This window comes from Tupaia chinensis, unplaced genomic scaffold (assembly GCF_000334495.1).
Source record: "Tupaia chinensis unplaced genomic scaffold, TupChi_1.0 Scaffold000028_1, whole genome shotgun sequence".
In the NCBI taxonomy this organism is placed as follows: Eukaryota; Metazoa; Chordata; class Mammalia; order Scandentia; family Tupaiidae; genus Tupaia; species Tupaia belangeri.
Genome location: NW_006159458.1, coordinates 8,691,909 through 8,712,715, shown reverse-complemented (window position 1 = coordinate 8,712,715; position 20,807 = coordinate 8,691,909).

Sequence of the window (20,807 nt, the reverse complement as noted above, 5' to 3'; positions counted from 1 at the left end):
AAATCCCCCAAAAAAAAAAAAAAAAAAAAAAACCCTACAGTTGGTCACGTGGGATTCAGCTCCCTTAACCACTAAGCTGTAAGGTTGGCCTTATTTCCCTATTTTTATATTAATATGTTTTTATGTAGCTATTAAACAAATATTTTTGTTCTCTTTTTCTCTTATCCTGTTACCATCTTACATAAAGTATGTTAATAATAATATAAAAGGAATATGGATTGTACTACCATTGAGTGGAGTGTTCTATAAATGTCAATCATGTCAAACTGATTAATAAGGTTGTCTCAGTAGTCTACATGGTTGCTGATTTTGTTTATTGTTGACTGAGAGTTATCGTAATTTATGACTATAATTGTGGATTTGCCTATTTCTCTTGGCAGTTCTTTCAGTTTTGATTAGTATATTTTATAGCTCTGTTATTATGTGCATATATATTTAAGATTGTTATGTCTTCTAGATAATTAACCTCATAATCACTCTAAAATGACTTTCTTTATCCTAGGTAATATAACTTATTCCAAAGTATGCTTTTTCTGATATTAATATCACAACTCCAGATTTCATTGTGTTACTTATCTTTTTCATCCTTTGTTTTCAGCCCATTTATGTTTCTATATTTAAAGTGTGTTTCGTATGTGTGTGTGTGTTTTTTTTTTTTTTTTATTGAGAGATTTTTGCTGTAGGGTACGTGTGCTCATCGGAGAAACAGAGAGAGACAAAGAGAGAGAAAGTGAGACCTCCCCTGGGGGATATGGCCACACCACAATCCCTTCTCCTCCATTCTCTTCTTGGGATTTTAGGCACACATGCACATGCACCCAGCATGAGTTTAAAGCCAATGAGTCTCAAACTGCAGTTGATTGTCTGTGAATTCAGTGCCTTAACCCCTATGCCACCTGCTAGAACCTAAAGTGTGTTTCTTATACGTAGGATATATGTGTATATTGCTTTTTAAAGAAAAGTTCAATTCAACAACCTCTGCTTTTAATTGGGGTATTTAGATTGTCTACATTTAATGGAGTTGTTGGTAATGGGTTTAAATCTACCACCTTATTATTTTTTTCATTTACTCATTCTTTGTGCTGTTTAACCATTTTTTTAAACTCTCTTTTGAATTATTTTTATTATTCCATTTTATTTTGTTTACTGACTTTATTGGACTATAACTTTGTTGTGTTCTTTCATAATTGTTTTAGGGCTTATAGTACACATCTTTAATCTGTCATTCACTTATAACTGTTTTCCTTCAAGTGATCATGTACTATTTTGTATATAATATACAAATGGTATGACAGAGTATTTTTTCCCCCTCTGACCATTTGTTATCATGTAATTTATTTCTGCACTGTCATAAATCGTATAGTATATTTTTTATTTTGCTTTAACTAGTCAATAATTTAAAAGATGTATTTGGATAAAATTATTTTCTATTTATCCAAATATTTATCATATTTGGTATCATTCATTTCTTACTATCTGGTATCATTTTTTTTTTCTGCCTGAAGAAATTCTTTTTAATATTTATCACTCTGCAGGTCTGCTGCTGATACATTCTTCTACCTTTTTGTCTGTTTAAAAAAATCTTCATTTTTTCCTTCTTAAAGGATACTTTTGCTGGGTCAAATATTCAGATATTTTTCTTTCTGTATTTAAAAGATGTTGCTCATTTTTTTTAACTTGCATTGTTTTCAACAAGTAATTTGCTTTCATACTTATTTTTGTTTTTCTGTATATAATGCATCTTTTTCATTAACTTCTTTTTAAAAAAATAATAATTTATTTAATTTTCTTTATTATTAGTGTTGTATTTTTAATTTGCTATAGGGCACTTATACTCACCCAAGAAAGACAGAGAGAGGGAAAGTGAGAAAGCAAGCAACCTGGTCTGGGACTCGAACTGCAGTTGGTCACATGGGAGTCCAGTACCTTAACCACCACACCACCTGCTGGCCCCTCATTAACTTGATTTTAAATTTCCTCTTTATCTCCAGTTACAATTAGGTTTATTATATGCTCTTGGTTCATCTCTCCTGCTGCATGTTCCTTCATATTTCTTGTGTCTAGACTTAACTGAGTATCTTGGATCTATGGTTCAAAATTTTTATCATATTTGGAAAATATTCAGGTTTTTTTGTTTGTTTTTACTTCTCTCCTTCTCTGATGATTACAATTACATGAATTAGGCTACTTGAAATTGTTCACTCACTGATGATCTATTCATTTTATAAAAATATTTTTGTTTGGGGCCAGCAGGAGGTATGGCTGAAGGGATCATTCCCTTTAATTCTTCCAGTTTTTTTTTTCCCATCTTGGAGAGTTACCTCCCACACATTCTGATCAGAAGGAGGAACCTCTCTGGATTTCCCCCATTCTCTGTGTAGTTCGCTCTTCTCCAGTCCTGTGTCCAGGGACACTAGTTGCTGTGACTTCTCTACCTCAGCAAGGTCTCCAAAGTTCAGCAAGCTACCAAACCATCCTTGCATTTTCTTCTTGTTGTGGCCTGGAAACACTGTTAGAGAAATACACTCAACAACTGGAGAGCTTATCTTATTTATTTCTCATCTTTCAGGGACCTCTGTCTTCTGTTATTAACCTCCAGTCTATGAAACCATTGCTTCATATATATTTTTTCTGATTCTTAGTTGGTTTCAACAGGAAGATAAATTTGGTTCTTGTTCCTTTATCTTGGACAGGACTAGAAGTCTCCACCCATTATGTTTTCATAAAGAAAAGAAAAAAAGAAGCTGTATTCCTTTTCATACAGAAGAGAAAACCACTTTCTCTCTTCAATTACGTTAAATGTACTCTGGGAGATGAGGGACGTGGCACAGATATTTCGGGATGGATGTAAATGTGCTGCTTTTAGTGGCGTTTTCTTTCATTCTTTGCATTATATAATGCCGAGATAAAAGATGAAGTAGGGGTTGATGGTTCAGTTTGAAGGACTAGATGTTATCCAGACACCTAAGTTTAGATGTATGTAGGATAAGAATTAGACAGTTTCCAACCACTTTTCCCCTTTGAGACATAATCTTCTATTATACTTGTATACATAGAGTTTTCTCTTTCTGAGATTTCAAGAGTGAACACTATTTTGAATCAATATTTTCATCCAGATTAGTTATTTCACTAGCCTGGTGGCAATTTTGGTAGTTGCTTTTAAATATAGTATGGAGTCATAACAGGATATTTTTTGTCTACTTATTTTTGTGGGCCATTTTCTTAATCCATGTTGAGTATATACTTTGAAATAATTCCTTTTGTTAAAAAAAAATCAAAGCATATTCTCTCTTGTTGAATGATAAATCATTCAGATTTGGATTCTCAATCAATAACTAAGAGTAAAAGTCATTATTATTGCTACTATTATACAGATATGATCCTAATGTTTTATTAGCATTTTATGGATTTCGAAGTGTTATTTAAAAAAATATTTCTTCCACTAGAGAGACCAATAGAGAGACAGTGCCCCTAATAGGATCTTGATGCCATAATCTACCTCCAGCCTTAGCCAGCTCAGCATCCTGGGCATGCTCCTGTGCAGAATACTCAGGGAGGTCTCTGGACATGAACCCGGAACCCTCCCATGTGGATCTGCCTCACAGAACATCATGTTTTACTGCTGTGTCACAACCTGGTCTCATCAATTTTTAAAACAAGGTATGATTTCCTCTATTTTTTTTATAACAACCATGGTGATATGCAGTGTTATTTATATCAATAGGTCAGAAAACTGACAATGAGAGATTAGATGGCTTGTCCAAAGTTAAATAACTATTACTTTGGGGATCAATGGCAGAAGCCCAGTTACTTTGATGTGAAATTCATTGTTCATTTTCTTACCCAGCTGTGTCTGGTGACTTTAATTTGAAAATCGAAGTCATTTTAAATGTGAAGGTAGATATATCAAGTATGTCATAGTTGGGGACCAGTCTTTCGAGGGGCTCATTTAAACAGATCTAGTGTATCATTAATTGAATTTTAAATGGGTATCACTGTTAAAAGACTGCAAAATTGTCTAAGATGGATAGATGAATGTAAAAACTATTTCTGTTCTCCCAATACACACTGATGTGCAGAACTGTTAAAGTAATCACCTTCTGGAAACAAATTAAATACCTGTATACCAAATGTTAGCTCATTAAAATTCTTCTGCTTTATTAATCTTTGGGAGTCATAGTATTTAACAAATATTATACTACAAACGGGGAAGAGGAGTCAGAATTGTGTTATAGTCACCTTGGAAATAATAAATTCAGCCAATCAATGGGAAGATCAGGCATTTTCCTTTAAGTCCTTAAAAAAGTCTAGTTCATAAATTACTGGCTTGAAATCCCTCTTCTGTTTAGTGCTAAACAGACACACGTGTTTGTTTATGTGTTGAGCACCTATAATTTTAGGTGCTAAGAATATGGCAGCAAACAAAGTTCTTGTCCTTATTGAGTTTACATACTAGTTGAGAAGATAATCAGTGAAAACAAACAAATACATATCTGATATCGAGGCTGCTAATAATAAGTGCCTTGAAGGAAAATAAAGCAAGGTAAGGGGATGCAGAGGGATGGGGGAAATCTTTTAGTAAAGTGAAATAATCACACTTGTGAATATATGGGGAGAACCCAAGGCAGGGGGAGCTGCAAGCTTAGTCTCTGGTATGAGGCTGGAAGGGAGAGTGTTTGGCCTGTGAAATAAAAGCCAGGTCCAGTTTCGCCGAGCAGAGCAAGTAATATGAAATATTAGGGAGGTGACATGGGTTTTTATATATTATACATTGAACTATTGCTATGGTCTGAATGCCTATGTTTCTCCCAAGTTTATATGTTGAAATCTAGCTCTCGATGTGATGGTATTAAGAAGTAGGACCTTTAGGAGTGGATTAGGTCACTTATTTTATAAACCAGTGGTCTCCAAAATGGACGGTACCTACTTACCTCAATTTTTACTCTTCTACAGTTGAGTAGATAGGATGAGCTTATGTGTAAAGACCCTTCTAGTTATCAGATTTTTATGTTATTATTTTCTTAATATAAATTTTTCCATAGCGTCTTTCATCTTCCTCCTATTTCAAAGTCCCTTTTTACCTCACACAAAATGAATCTGTCTTTTAAAAATATTATTTATTTAACTTTATTTTTTATTATTATTTTCTATTTGACTAGAAGACAGAGAGAGAGAGAGAGAGAGAGAGAGAGAGAGAGAGAGAGAGAATGCAAGAAAGTAAGCGCCAGATCCAGGACTCAAGCTGTGGTCAGCCACGTGGGAGTCCAGCACCTTAACTGCCATGCCTGCTGCTGTCCCCAAATCTGTCTTTTTAAACCCACTCTTTCTGAGGTTTGTCAAGCTATTTGCTTAGCATTTTACTCTTTTTTCCCCCTAAGTCTCCTTCCTCAGTGAGAAGAGACAAGGAAAACTCTTTCTACTAATTGATCACAGAAAGATTGTTGTGTCTTGGGACCAGCAGTTGGCGCAATGACTATGTCACTGGACTCCCATGTAGTTGACTGCGGTTGGAGTCCCAGACCCAGTGGCTTAAACTCATGCCAGGCACATGTGTATGTGTGCCCAAGATCCTGAGAGGAGAATGGAGGAGTAGGGATTGCGGCATGGCCAGCTCCCCGGGGGAGTGATTTCTCACTTTCTGTCTCTCTGTCTCTCTCTGTCTTTCTGGCGAACACACATGCCCTATAGCAAAAGACTCTCTGAAAAAAGAAAGAAAGATTGTTGTGTCTTTTACTACAGAAAGCTTTCTAATTCTCAGCTATTAAAAATACAGATTGTGGCAAAATGATAAATGTCACATCCCTCAAGGCAGTCCCAAATGACAAAGTCCCCAGTTCAAGTCCAAAGACTGACTGAGTACACTGGGCGAAAACATGCCCATGATCTAGGGATGGCTGAAGCTGGGGGTGGATCATGCATCTAGACCATTTAGAGGATCCTATCTCTATCTGTCCGCCTCTCTCTTGAAAATAGATAAATAAAAAACCTATGTGTTGACATAATTAGTATATTTTTAAATAAAAAGCTGTGAAGTTTATGTACTTTCGTAGCCTTATAAATATTAGGCCTCCTCAGGGCCAGCAGTTGGCATAATGTCTATGTTGCTGAACTCCCATGTAGTTGACCACAGTTCGAGTCCCGGACCTGGTGACTTAAACTCACGCCGTGTGTGTGTGCATGCATGTCCAAGATCCCGAGACGAGAATGGAGAAGGGATTGCAGTGTGGCCATCCCCCTTGGGGGGTTATTTCTTGCTTTCTATCTCTTTCTCTCTCTCTGTCTTTCTGGTGAGGTCATGCGCCCTATGGCAAAAACCTCTCCAAATAAAAAGAAAAACATTAGGCCTTCTCAGAGGTCTAGGAGCCCAAAGTTCAGAAAGCAAAAAGTAGGGAGAGACTATATAAGACACTGCAGTCCTGTTTTCTAGCCATTTTCTACCTATTTGAAGACAAATAAAACCTAGGAAGAGGCAAACTAAGTAAGCATCCAACAGTCATTATTAGAAACAAGTCAGTAGCTGTAAACGGTGTTACTATTTACTTATGTAAATTCTTTATAGACTAGGTATATTTTGAACCTGCTTTTTCTTTCTTTCTTTCTTTTTCTTTTTTTTCCATAGGGCACATGTACTCACTGGAGAGAGACAGAAAGAGGGAACGTAAGAAATCACCCTCAGTGGGGATGGCGATGCTGTAATCCCTTCTCCTCCATTCTCCTCTTGGGATTTTGGACATACATGCATGCATGCAGTCTCTGGGTCTAGGACTTAATCCATGGTCAGAAATGTGAGAATTTAGTGCCTTAACCACCACACCACCTGCTGGCCCTGTACCTGCTTTTTCTACCAATATGGTAACCGTATTTTTGATACTGCGGTCTCACACAAGGTATGGTCAAGGTTCAGATGATAGAATAGGACCAGCCCAGATAACTGAGGAAGTACCCTTCCCGAATCATTACACCGTGGCATCTCTACCTCATGGCATCTTTGACATCATCCATAGCAGAACTAGGCAGATTCAGAAGATATACTTGGTGCATGAAAGAGCCATCAAGACTTGAGTGTCCCCTCAGCTTATTGTGATCAACACTTCCTGGAGTATCAGTAGCTATTAGATACTAGGATGGTTTAAAATACCATGGGATACACAGTTTCATCTCCAATGACTTGGAGGCATTATCCTAACAAGCTTTCCAAAGGTCATTAAGGCCAATACAGTGTTCAGTATTTCCAAAATACTTGATCAGGGGCATTTCAAAGAGGATCACACATCTTGGAAAAAACTGCTTTCTTTGCTCATCTATTTATTTGTATGGCTATAGATTAAAAAATATATTTTAATAAAGTTAAAGTCAACTCCAAGGATATCTTTAAAGGAGAAAAGAAGAAGAAACTTACTTCTATATACCATCTACCATGTAGTTATATTTAATTATCTCGTGTGATTCTGATGGTATGTGTTGAACAAAGAAAAACAGAGTACAGCCGTTTAATAAGTTGTCCAAAATTGCATTGTTAGAAAGTATTGTAGCCTTTTATATATGAGTTTTGTGTATCTATGCATGAGTGTGTGATGTGAAAGAGAAAATGAAAGAGAACTAAGGTCATCAAACACTTATTTGGCATGTACACTATTCAATATGCAACATTAGTATTCTAGGAACAGAAAGCTATTTAGATGTCCCTCAGACTCTAAAATTTTATAAGTTAGTAGTTGAGGTATAATACAGATCATTATTTATGTAAGACAAATTAGAGTAAATGGATAATTTGTTAGAAACAAATATAAATAGAATCGAGCAAGGAAAGAAGGCCAAGACAATGTTTTAATGTCGGAGAGACTCTAGGCTTAGTCCTCCGTGATCTTCCGTTCTCTACCTGTACCCACTTTCTTCATGGTCTCTAGTCCTGTGGTTTTGAATTTCATCGTAAGTTAAAGACTATCATATTTATATTTCCAAAATCAAGGTTATTACTATCCAATGGCTTACATAAATTTTTTACTTGGACGTTTAATAGATGTTGAAACAACTCGACTCGTTTAAAATTGAATCCCAAGCTCTACTCCCATGCTACACCCTCCAAACCTGTATCATTTGTACTCTTATGTATCTCAGATGATGGCCATCTTAGTATTTCATACACTCAATCCAAGAACCTTGGAGTTGTTATTTTTGTTGTTGTTTTAGAGAGAGTTTTGCTATAGGGCACATGTGCTTGCTGGAGAGACAGAGAGAGACAGAGACAGAAAGTGAGGGACCAGCAGTTAGCATAATGGCTATGTCGCCGAACTCCCATGTAGTTGACCACGGTTTGAGTCCTGGACCTGGTGGCTTAAACTCATGCTGGACACAAGTGCATGCGTGCCCAAGATTTCAAGAGGAGAATGGAGGAGAGGGGATTGTGATGTGGCCATCTCCCCTGGGGGGTGATTTCTCGCTTTCTGTCTCTCGCTGTCTTTCTGGCAAGTGCACACGCCCTAGAGCAAAAAAAAAAAATCTCAGAAAGTGAGAAATCCCCCCTCCCCCGTGGTCACACTGCAATTCCTTCTCTACTACTCTCCTCTTGAGATTTGGGCATGCACACACACACGCCTAGCATGAGTTTCAAGCCACTGGGTTCAGGACCCGAGCAGTGGTTGACTATGTAGGAGTCCAACGATGTAATCATTTCGCCATCTGCTGGTCCCAATAATTAACATCTTGGTTAATACTTAGCAGATAAAAATCTCTAGCCTCCAAATCTAACAATTATCTTAAAATGAATGAGTTTACCAGATGTTTAAGATAACTGGGGGCTTTTCCAGCTAGTACCAAACCCAAGTTTCAGCACTGGCCAAATCATGATAACTCATTCTGTAGTTGCCATGAAGTCATAGGGAAGATAGCATGCAAAGATATGACACAAATCACCTTGAGCAAGCCAACTGAGACTAAGACTTGGCCACTGCACAAGGGTCTGTATAAGAAACAACATGACTGCTTGAGACTCAGGTTCAATATCTACTTGCTGGTTCTTTCTACTATTGCTTCTTTCTTCTGCATTTTTAAGATGAAGCTATTCTAGAAAGATTTGTGTGCCTATGTAAATAAAAAAGTTGAGAATATTGAACATTTTAAATGAAGCAATATTTTAATATGATGAGAATAAAAATGTAGTGGGTATTGTTGAAGATATTATTCATAGAGGAATTTTTTTTTTAGATGTTTTTGCTATAGGATGTGTGGGCTCGCCAGACAGACAGAGAGAGACAGAGAGATAGAAAGAGAGATATCACCCCCCAGGGAGGATGGCCATACCACAATCCCTTCTCCTTCATTCTCCTCTTGGGGTCTTGGGCACACACGCACACGCGCCCAGCGTGAGTTTAAGCCATCGGGTCCGGGACTTGAACTGCGGTCAACTACGTGGGAGTCCAGCGACATAGCCATTACGCTAACTGCTGGTCCCATAGAGGAAGTTTTTGAAACCACATAAAATTTTCAACTTTTAACTGTATATGAACAACAATCAACTATTTTAAGTTGGGATAAAAAATTCAAATGCCTTCAGGGTCAGGAAGGTGTTGTACATGAGTAAAACCAATTAGAAATCAAATAATAGGAGGTGGCTAGGACCTCGAAAAATGAGAGATGGTGCTCTGTGGGGTGAGAGCGCAGCTGCTACCCAGAAACAGCTCATTGTTACCAGGCACCGAGTTGCCCAATCTTATGATTTCTAAAGAAATACACATTCCAAAGAGAAATACGAGTTTTCAAATAAAATTCTTTGATACATAAATATTGGCAATCAAATAAAAATATTAATAGAAAAAACAAAAACGCATCTGTGGACTCAGTTTGGTTCAATGACCGCTAAAATATGTTTTACCAAGTTTTGGGGTTACATCATTTATGATCATTAATCCAGTGATGTATGATCTTCTTAATCTTTTTTATCTTTTGCATTAAAAATTAATACCAAGCAACCAAGAAAACGGCCAACTTAATGGTAGGAGCAAGTCTGGAGTTGAATAACTTCCAGAATTTAAATGGAAAGATCAGACCACATAAGGAGAAAGATTAATTATATGAGATAGAACTGATGAAAAAGAACTTTATGACTTTTGACTAAAACATTACTGATATTCTTCTATGCTTTGTTTTCCAGATTTAAGGATATTTGTTTTCTCTTGAGCAGTTGATAGGTTCATCTACCTACTCTCTGAACAGAATCCTAACCTTTTCCTAGCTTTAAGTCTTGAGCAAATTTCTCTTAACATTTTCTGATTTTGATTTATTAAAGCTAAAACTGCTTTTCTTGAAATTAAAAAATACATTAAAAATACCAATTGAATGACCACAGTAAGCTATATAGCCTCAGCTAGGTGCTACTTTATAGTATATTCATTCTACTCAGCTGAGTTTTATGCCTAAAGTCAGGTGTGTTCACAGATGTGTATATACCAGCTGCACTTGCTATTGAAAATATTTAGATTAATTAAGATATTTTGTGAATCAACGGGACCAGCAGTTAGTGTAATGGCTATGTCGCTGGATTCCCATGTAGTTGGCCATGGTTTGCATCCCGGACCTGATGGCTTAAAACTCACGCCAGGCACGTGTGCATGCGTGCCCAAGATCCCGAGAGGAGAACGGAGGAGAAGAGATTGTGGCGTGGCCATACCCCTGGGAGGTGATTTCTTGCTTTCTGTCTCTCTGTCTGTCTGGCGAGCACACGTGCCCTATAGCAAAAACCTCTCCCCCTCCCCCCCAAAAAAGAGATATTTTGTGAATCAATAAACTGTGGGAAAAAAATTAAAAAGGAATGGGAAACAATTGCAGATACCAAAGACAGTGTGGGAAGAGGATAGAAAAGGGAGAGAGTGAGAAATAGGGAGTCAAGGGGAAAAGAAAAATAATAAAAAGTAAAGATATGTAAGAAACAAGAAATGGAAAATTATTTGTTGATGATAACATATGGTAATGTCCTTGATTAAGCCAATATACAGTGTATTCAAAATGGGAAATAGCATGTTGTATGCTGTGATGATGTACAATAAATGAATGTAAAATGAATAAATTTAAAAGAAAAAATAATAAAAGAAAGAAATAAAATAAAAATGAATGAAATCCATAACATAGAAAATATATGTATAATAATAATAAATTAAATAATTAGACGATTTTTAGAAAGTAATATGAGAAACTAAATAAAACTAAAACCAGAGGAGATTAAAAAATGAAAAAAATAACTTAATGTGAAGCTTTTATCTGCACATTCTCTCTGCACCCATTCTTTCCAAACTGTCTTCCACAAAGCTTTCATAATTATAACAAAGATCTTAACTACCATCACCTCTTCCTGGTCCCAGTTCTAAATCCGCTGGTAACTCCTTAGTGCCCGCTAGAGAGTTTTCCAGATATTCCATAGCTTTTTCAATTTTCTCCTAACCTGCATTTCTAATTTATCTCTATAATTTCTTGCTCTGTATCTCTATGTTTTAGTCATACCAGATTACCCATCATTCCCTAAAATTTAGAATACATTATCCACTTACATGACTCTGCTAATGCTTGTCCCTTTTCCTGAAATATTTTCCCTCCCTATTCTTGCTCAATGCCCAACTCCTGTGTAGCTCTTTTTAGTCTTTTCTCATCTATCTTCTGAAAGTTTAATTGTTCCTATTAATAAAATATATACCTTTACTAGGGAATTTATGGCATTGCAGTATATCAATTTTTTTTTTTTTAATTTGCTATAGGATGTGTGTGCTTACCAAAAAGAGAGAGAGGCCACCCCCAGGGAAGATGGCCATGCCTCGCCTCAGTCTCATCTCCTCCATTCTCTGCTTGGGATTTTGGGCACACACCACGTGTGGCCAATGTTTTTTTTTTTTTTTTTTTTTGAGAGATTTTCACTGTAGGGCGCGTGTGCTCGCCAGACAGACAGAGAGAGACATAGAGACAGAAAGCGAGAAATCTCCCCCCAGGGGGGATGGTCACGCTGCAATCCCTTCTCCTCCATTCTCCTCTCGGGATTTTGGGCACGCACGCACACGCGCCTGGCGTGAGTTTTAAGCCACCGGGTCCAGGACGTGAACCGCGGTCGACTACGTGGGAGTCCAGCGACATAGCCATTACGCTAACTGCTGGTTCCCTGGCCAATGTGTTTTTCAAGTGCTCTGGATGGGGCTAGAACTGTGCAATTATGCATGTGGGATCCAGCCATATTAACCATCACACCAACTGGCTGGCCCAATTGAGTAATTTTTTTGTGTCTATATTTTCTTTTTTTAAATTATTTATTTTATTTATTTATCATCATTATTATTATTTTTAATTTGCTATAGAGTACATGTGCCCACTAGGTTCACATGTGCCCAACATGCTTCCCAAGCTGCCAGGTCCAGGACTCAAACCGATCAGTTATGTGGGAGTCCATTGCATTAACCACTACACCACCTGCTGGTCACTTGTGTCTATATTTTCACACAGGTGGTGAGCACATTGAAGGCAGTGGTTCATTGTCAACTCTTAAAATTATAGGTATGCTTTGCTATGTAAAGAAAAATAAAGGTATCACACATTTAATCCAATTGATGGATTCCCAAAAACTTGTTTGTAAATTAAATACCACTTTTTATACTGGAAAACTTATCTAAAAGCATTGTTCTATAAAGAGAAGAATGTTGGGACCAGCAGTTAGCATAATGGCTATGTTGCTGGACTCCCATTTAGTCGACTGTGGTTTGAGTCCTTGACCTGGCGGCTTGAACTCATGCTGGGCACATGTGCACGTGCCCAGGATCCCGAGAGGAGAATGGAGGAGAAGGGGTTGTGGCATGACCATCCCCCCAGGGGGTGATTTCTCACTTTCTGTCTCTCTGTCTCTGTCTTTCTGGAGAGCACACGCCTCGTATAGTGAAAACCTGTCCAAAAAAAAAAAAAAAAAAAAAAAGAGAGAAGAATGCTTTTGTAATGCCAGTGTTCTCCAGAGGAACAGAACAAACAGCATGAATGCATGAATATCTAAGAGTGGATTTATTATAAGGATTATCTCAAATGGTCATGGAAGTGAAAAAATCCTATGACTTGCGGCCTGTAAGCTGAAGAATCAGCCCAAACCTAGAGCCAGGAAAGACAATGCCGCAGCTCCCAGTTAGAGGCTGGAGTCCTGAATGCCCTGGAAGGCTGCTGGCATAAGAACATATTCTAAATATGGAGAAGTCAAGAGTCTATCTGGCTCTGGCCAGTGGGGCATGGGGCTGAGAGGTACAGGACCAATCACCTTTCCATCTGAATATAACTCATTATTTTCCTTTACTTCACAACTTGCAAAACACGGCTGAACAACCAACCCCACTGTTGTGGTACGTCACAGGAGAGGTCTCAGCAATCTGTATAGTGATAGGTTTTTTGTCATTGAGCCTCAGAAATTCTCTTGACTGGCTTTGTAGTCTCTGAAGGAGACTGTCAGGGTTGAACGTGAACAAAAGACTTCAGGAAAATTTGTACTGCCTTTCTCTCATATACTGATCTTGGGACAAAATACAGATCTTTAGTCTCAAAGGTCACTATTTTGACAACATTTATAACAAAAGAAAGAATTTAAGACAGAACATGATTATATATTGAGCCTCATATTACTATGACTGATTAATCAGTCTTTCTTTCTTTTGCCTCTCTTTCTTTCTCTCTTCCTTTTATTCTTCCACCTACTCTAACCTCTCCTCCTGCCCCTTCTTTCTGTGTTTCACTCATTCTTTTCATGGAAATATTCCAGTGCATTGCATAAACCATTTTCTGAAAACAGGAAGATATTAAATTGGGCCATGAGAGGTACAAGGCACAAAGCAATTCTCTAATATATCTGAAGGAAGGAAGAAATAAACAGAGTCAAATTCTTGTTTACACATTGGCCAGCAACTCATTTTCCCCCCTCTGTGATGTTCTTTTTTACCATCTTGGAGGTCCTTTTACTGTTGATATTTAGTTATTTCATCAGTCTCAGTCACTGATATCTCTGCTTGGGACTATCATGTAACATCAACATGTGGTTCTTCTGTAACTATTAAAATCTTACTGATAAAGTATCAGAAGGAATACACAGAAAACTGTTGGAGTTTTTGATTGGCTCCCCACTCCATCCATTTCTCCATTGACTCATTTGGCTTTTTTGCTGTGAAATTCAAAGATAAAATTCTTGGTGACAGATTGAAAGAGAGACGTAAGTAAGTTCCCTATACATTTCGAATAACTAAATCAACTGACGAACCACACAGCATCCTTTCTGCTGCTAATCATCGGAAATTATTCAGTTAAAAATTCCTCTAGATGTGATTTTATTTTTCACTATTTAAACTAACCCATTCAGCTGGAATTTTCCTCAATTAAATGAAAACATCCACCGTAAAAAGAATGGTGTCTGGTATGGTTGGATAAAATTCCTAATTTTTAGATTTGAAATTCTCAGCTGGAAAACAGACCAATTTGAATTCACCACATGTCTTTTCCTTGAGCTGCTGGCTGCACACAGAATATTAGGGTAGACTTAAAAGAGGCATAAACATTTATTAAATAAATGCATACCCTGGTTCTTTAGGAAATGACAGCCTAAGTTAGACATTTGGTAAAGAAAGTTGAAAAATAAATACAATGTGAATTTACCCAGGAAAATAGTGTGAAAATGCATTGGGGATTGGTGGTGTAAAGACGGTTAGACCATCATCAAATGAGAGCTGAAGGGAGAGGAAAAGAAATGCACTTAGGATATTCCTAGTTCATCAAGTTGTAATCTACATGTATGTGGAAATACAAACTGGAGCACGTATGAAAATCACATACATCACTAATTTGAGGTTTAGACATTTATAGTACATTAAACTAATCGAGATTCCATTGGAATCCACCCTCTTTACAATCTGGTTACTTAATTTCCATACACTCATCACCTTACCAAGGTGCTCGAAAAAACATACATACCAGCAAATTTAGCTAGGCTGGATGGAATCCTGACTTCACAGAATCTTGTAAAATCTCTGTGGCCAGGCCTGGTACCACAGTGGCAGTGCGATGCTCGGTGATGCTAATGCACATGGGAAAGTCCTGGGTTCATATTCCTAGGTATCTGTATGTACCAGGTGTGCACGTGTGTGCATGCTAGTGGCCCTGGCTGGCTTAGACTGGAGTGGATTGCATGATGAAGACCCTGTTGGGGGCGCCTCTTTCTCACACTCTAGAAGAGAAGGAAATAAACTTACAGAAGAAAAAACACTTGAAAAAATCGCTATGCCTGAGTTGGAGTCACCTTAGTTTCTGAGGTTCTTTTCAGGGAGCAGAAAGTGGGGCTGGAGTCTTGATTTTGATTGTCAGCTTGACTACCCTTTTTTCTTTTGTGGATCCCTGAGTTATTATCTACCTGCCTTGCTCTGCTGTATTTTAAAAAATATTTTTGCCAGAGGGTGCATATGCTTGCTGGAGACAGAGACAGAGAGAGAGAGAGAGAAAGAGAGAAAGTCCTGCTCCCCGGGGCATGATCATGCTACAATCTCTTCTCCATTTCTCTCTTCTTTTGAGCTTTCTCCTCCATTTCTCCTTCCTTTTGGAATTTTGGGCACATATGTACATGCACCTGGTATGTTTCTCAAGTTACTGGGTCTGGGACTTGAACTGTGCCGATGGCCAGGTGAGAGCAAGCTGCCTTAACCATGATTCCACTGCCTGCTTTCCTTTTGTGTATGCTTTCTTTGCTTCATGGCCTACTTGAGTTCTGGTACAAACCAAATAGTGGTCCTTGGTGTCTGGATGTACCCCTGCTCCTGTGACTGGTCCCCTCAAACAGAAACTTCAACCCTGCTGACCACATACTTCTGGGGCAGGCCTTCCCTGTTCCTGTGGTTATCTACCAGTCCTTATTCCTGGTCTTATCTCATGCTTCTAGCCCTGGATCTTTCCTTGATTTGATGGCTTCTTGCAGTCTCAGCCCTGGTGACCTTCTATCCCACTGCACCACAGAGCTCAGTATTACATTGCTGACCTTTGACAACTCTGACCTCTCTGGGCTCTTTTCTTTGTCTATAACTGGCAGCTGGACTAGGTGTTCTTGGAGGTCCCTTCAAAATCTAATGTGTAATGATTCTACTTCAGGTACAACCCAAAATAATAGGAGCAGGGGGAGGTTTGACTAGCAGTTACTGTATCTGCAAGAACTTGACCCCATGTTAAGCAGGAGTAAGCTGCCCCTATTGGTCTCCGGTTTTTTCTGGAATGCTTTTTGGTCCTGACTTATCCACCCAGCAGGGGGTAGATGAAAGAACAGTGATGTGTCTTAGGATTCAGCTTCGAATCTCTTACACATGATCGGGAAGTAGAAAGAGAGAGAGACAGAGAGAAAGAGACAGCACCTCCAACAGGGTCTTTATGCCATGCTCCATCCCCAGCCTCACCCAGCAGATCAGCAATCAAATACACTATTCATATGCACAGGGAGGCCTCAGGACACAAACTCAGGACCTTCCCATGTGGTCCAGCATTGTAAGGTGTTGCATTACTGCTGTACCACTGTCTACTTCCCCCCTCCCCTTGTTCTATTAAAATGCCCACTCTAAGCTTGTAAACTGACATTGATACACAGTCCAGTGTTTGCATAAATGTTCTATCTGCCTGGCTGCTGGGCTTTGTCTCTTTTGCCAATTCTTCTCACTGCTTCCAGGGCTGACTTTGGCAGGCGGACTTCCGCACTTGTGGATTTGTCCATTAACCAGGATCTTTAAATGCCGCCATAGAGGGAATTTGTGTAAATGGATAACTGAGATGAGCACACAGGATTTACAATCATTTGACAGTTACATATTGTCTTAAAAATAAGAGAATGTTTAGTCAAATACTAATGTAAGTGTGATAGTTCTTTATGAAAAGAACTGAAGCTAGTTATTTATGACAGAAGGCAGCCCGATTTGTATTTTAGTAATATGAAAAACTACTCATTGAAAAGCCATATTAGCTGATAAAATGCTAGCCAGTTGTCCTTATCTGTGAATTCTCTCTTTTTATATATATGTATATATATAATAAAAATGTAATATTTAATATATAATTATACATTTAAATATATATATAAATATATGTATTTAAATTTCTATAGGTTTCCTGCAATCACTGGAGAGAAAGATGAGAGAGCAAGACAGGGAAAGCGACAGAGCACTCCCTAGAAGGATAGCCTCACCATAATCCCTTCTCCACTCTCCTCTAGGGATTTTGGGCGCACATGCAAACATGCCATATGTGTCCTACAAGCTCCCAGGTCCGGGCTTGAACCACACACACACAGTTGGTCATGTAGGACCTAGCTGCCTTAATCACCATGCCACCTAGCTGGCCCTGTCTTTATTTTAATGACTTACAGAAAGTTTATTTAGAAAGATGTTCAAATAAAGAATTGGAAGCTGGGGCTGAGATTGTAGTGTTTCCTAAATAAGAAAACCATGACAATTCTGAACTATTTCCTTTTACATACTCTATAAAAATTGTGAGTTTACACTTTAAGCAGGTTCATCCCCCCCCCTCCACTTTCATGTAAAGAAGTCCTAAAGTTGATTTCTCTTTATTATGGGGGGATGTTATATGCTCTTCTGTTTATTCACCTTCATAATAATCACATAATCCTTCTGAAATAATTGTAATGCACTGCTTCTAAAATAACCTAAAATAGACTTTATAACTTCACAAAATTTATAAGGTCGTTTCCTATCCCATTCTCATTTTATAGTTCAGTAAAGTGGAATGGGACAGACTATGATTTTGGTGTAGTTTCCCCAGTTATCTCCCAGTAACAATAAGGTAGAAAGAGATAGCATTGCTTTCCTTCTAGAAATTTCAGCCACTTGATGCAGTACTTGAGCATGTCATTCATGTTCCCTTTAAGGCATAAAAAGCTGGAACCCTGATTTTCACCCCCAATCCATCCTCTGTTCATTTCTTATGGTAAGTGGCTATTAAAGGGTCAGGCACAAAAGCAGGCACACAATAGACACGAGTTCATTTCTCTTTTCTTCACTTTCAGGTACAGAATTCCAAAAGACTCTGAAGAGAATTCACTCCCCACCCCCACTAGAACGTCACATCCAGCACATCCAGCAAGGTGCCAGACCAGGTATCCTGCCACACTTGGGAAGGCTCATTTTGTTCCTTACCTAGAGCATCAAAACATCCTCCCATGTTTCAGGGCAAAACTTGAGAGGTTGCCAGAATATATTAGGAAGTTTTCCAGTTTTTGAATACGTTAGTGACCATGGAATTACACTGTGTAGATCAACCCAAAAAATACTATTTAAGGAAACAGAATCCACAAACAATGCATTTAAGTAACCTTAAAATTTTCAATATATGGGCCATTCCTAAATCACATTAGAGATTAAAGTTCACAAAAAGCAAATTGAATCTTAAAATTGTAATCAAATACAGGCTAAATAAATGCTGATTTTAGAACTATATCTCTAGTTCTGGGGCCATCAGATGGTATAGTGGTTATGTCACTGGACTCCTGCATGGGTGACCACAGTTTGAGTCCTGGACCCGGTTTTAAACTTACACTGGGTGCATGTGCATGTGTGCCCAAGATCCTGGGAGGAGAATGGAGGAGAGGAGATTACAGTGTGGCCATCCCCCCGGGGGCATGATTTCTAACTTCCCCTCTCACTGTCTCTGTCTCTCTCTCTTTGGTGAGCACATGTGCCCTAAGGCAAAAGCCTCTATAGAAAAAGAAAAAAAAATCTATGGTTCTTTATGAGAACTATAGAGTTGAAAATGTAATGCCTTATATAGCATAGTTGATTAATAATAGAGAATTAGAAATAGTTAAGTCCTCCAAAATGACAAGTACCAAAAAGTTTAAAATATAGTTTTTTTTTTTTTTTTTTAAAGAGGGTGTGGTTAGCTGAGCAGGCTTTAGATTATACATACATGCTGCCAGTGTTTTTACATTGAAAGTTTGGATTTGTGATACATTTGTCAGTTCAAATACAAACACACAAACCTCATATTTAAACAGTTTCTTGTATGATGAAAATCTTCGGACTGGTGCAGCAGCAACAAACCTCTTTTGGGAAAGGGAAAATCCATGGGAGATTTTCTATTGACCACTAGATGTCAGTACCGAACTGGCAAAACATCTGTACCGGCGTGCTCTTAGACAACATGCTATTAATTTATAATAAAAGGTATCTGACAGCTTTATTCTGATGAATTATGGGAATCCAAAGCATAATTCCCAGCCTTTGGTTTATAAATTGTCATTGATTTTAATGTTCTTTGTAAAGTTGTGGCATGCAACAAATTTTCCTGCCAAGAGCTGTTAAATAAATAGTCATCCTTTGCTCTGAGTAGTACATTGAACTTGTTAGACTGATGAGCAGAACCAATTGATGGTTATCCATAAACCATTTATGACAGAATGCACAGCAGCAATTCAAACAATTATTGAATGCATTCATTATATATTTTTTTTAAAATCTCAAGTGAACCAAAAGGAATTTCGCAGGTAATAGGCAGTAGCAATGCCACACAATTCTTTATGAGAGACTTCCTGATTGACAGGTGACTAGAATTGTTGTAGGATTTGCTGAGGGCTCATCAAACCTCGCTGGAATTATTTGGTTTTCTCTATTGTGTGATTTGGCATCCCAAAAGTATATTGCATGCCTTTTCTAAAGAAAGATGGTTATTGTAAAGACAGAAGCTTTTGTTCATGTAAAGATCTCTTACAAACTGGCATCCGAACAAAAGGAAGCTTCTGCCCGAGATATCACTTCAGCGCATTTGGAGATGCAGCGTATGTACGTGGAAGCATGAAAGTCGGAGGTCTGTGATGACCATTAAGTCCTTAATCACTTTTCAGCAGAGGTTCTTTCTCCTGCGAGAATTCTCCACTGGCCTCACGCCGTTGTGTCTGATTTCACTCTGAAGACACTTAACATCCTCGGCGGTTTTCAGAAGGACCATCATTCGCCTTTGTTCTTTGTTTGAAACTGTCCTGCGTGCTCTGTTGCTATGTCAGGGACCACCTCTACTTCCCAGAAGTGGCTGTCTTTCAGGGATGTAGCCTCAAGTCTGTTGTTTGTACAATGTTTTAAGACTTCTTTGGGATTAAAGCGAAGTGACCTACGCATGTAAAATTCTGTTAATGGTGCTGTTTGTGAAAGTACACCAGCGAACTACCTTTAGGCACTGTTAAGTAGTGAAACAGGACATTAAAGACTGAGGAGTCGACTCTAATGTTCTAGCCTTGATTTCTTTTTTTTCTGAAATCAGTTTATTGCCCTAAATGTTGTGATATGACAGCAGTGCCCATGCTGGAAACGTCCCCCTGGGTTCTCTTCGAAAGAGAGAAATCCACAGACTGAGGATGTCTGACTTCACTCTGAATTCCTCCACAAATTGAAAGATAGTTTTTCATTTAGTGCTGTTGCCTTCAGATTTAAAAATAAAAGATTTTTTAAGAAAAAAAAAAACATTAGGAAGACTGAGAGCTTGATACACATATGGCTGCCTTTTACAAGTCATTATGATCTGTCATATAAATACTGTATTTACTGACATTTCAAAATGTGGACTTAATCTCCACACACATTTATTTTTTTAATAGTTGCTTTTCGTTGCAAGCTGAATCCAACAAATAACATTAGCAAACATGCAACATGGTCCTCAGGTTCAACTATCAATGTCATTGCTCTTTAAAAAGCTCAAAGACAGTAGAGTTCAGAGTATAAGCATTTAAACCTAAATTGAATTAAATTAAATTGAGTTGGGTGGAAAGTTAGTGAGAGGAG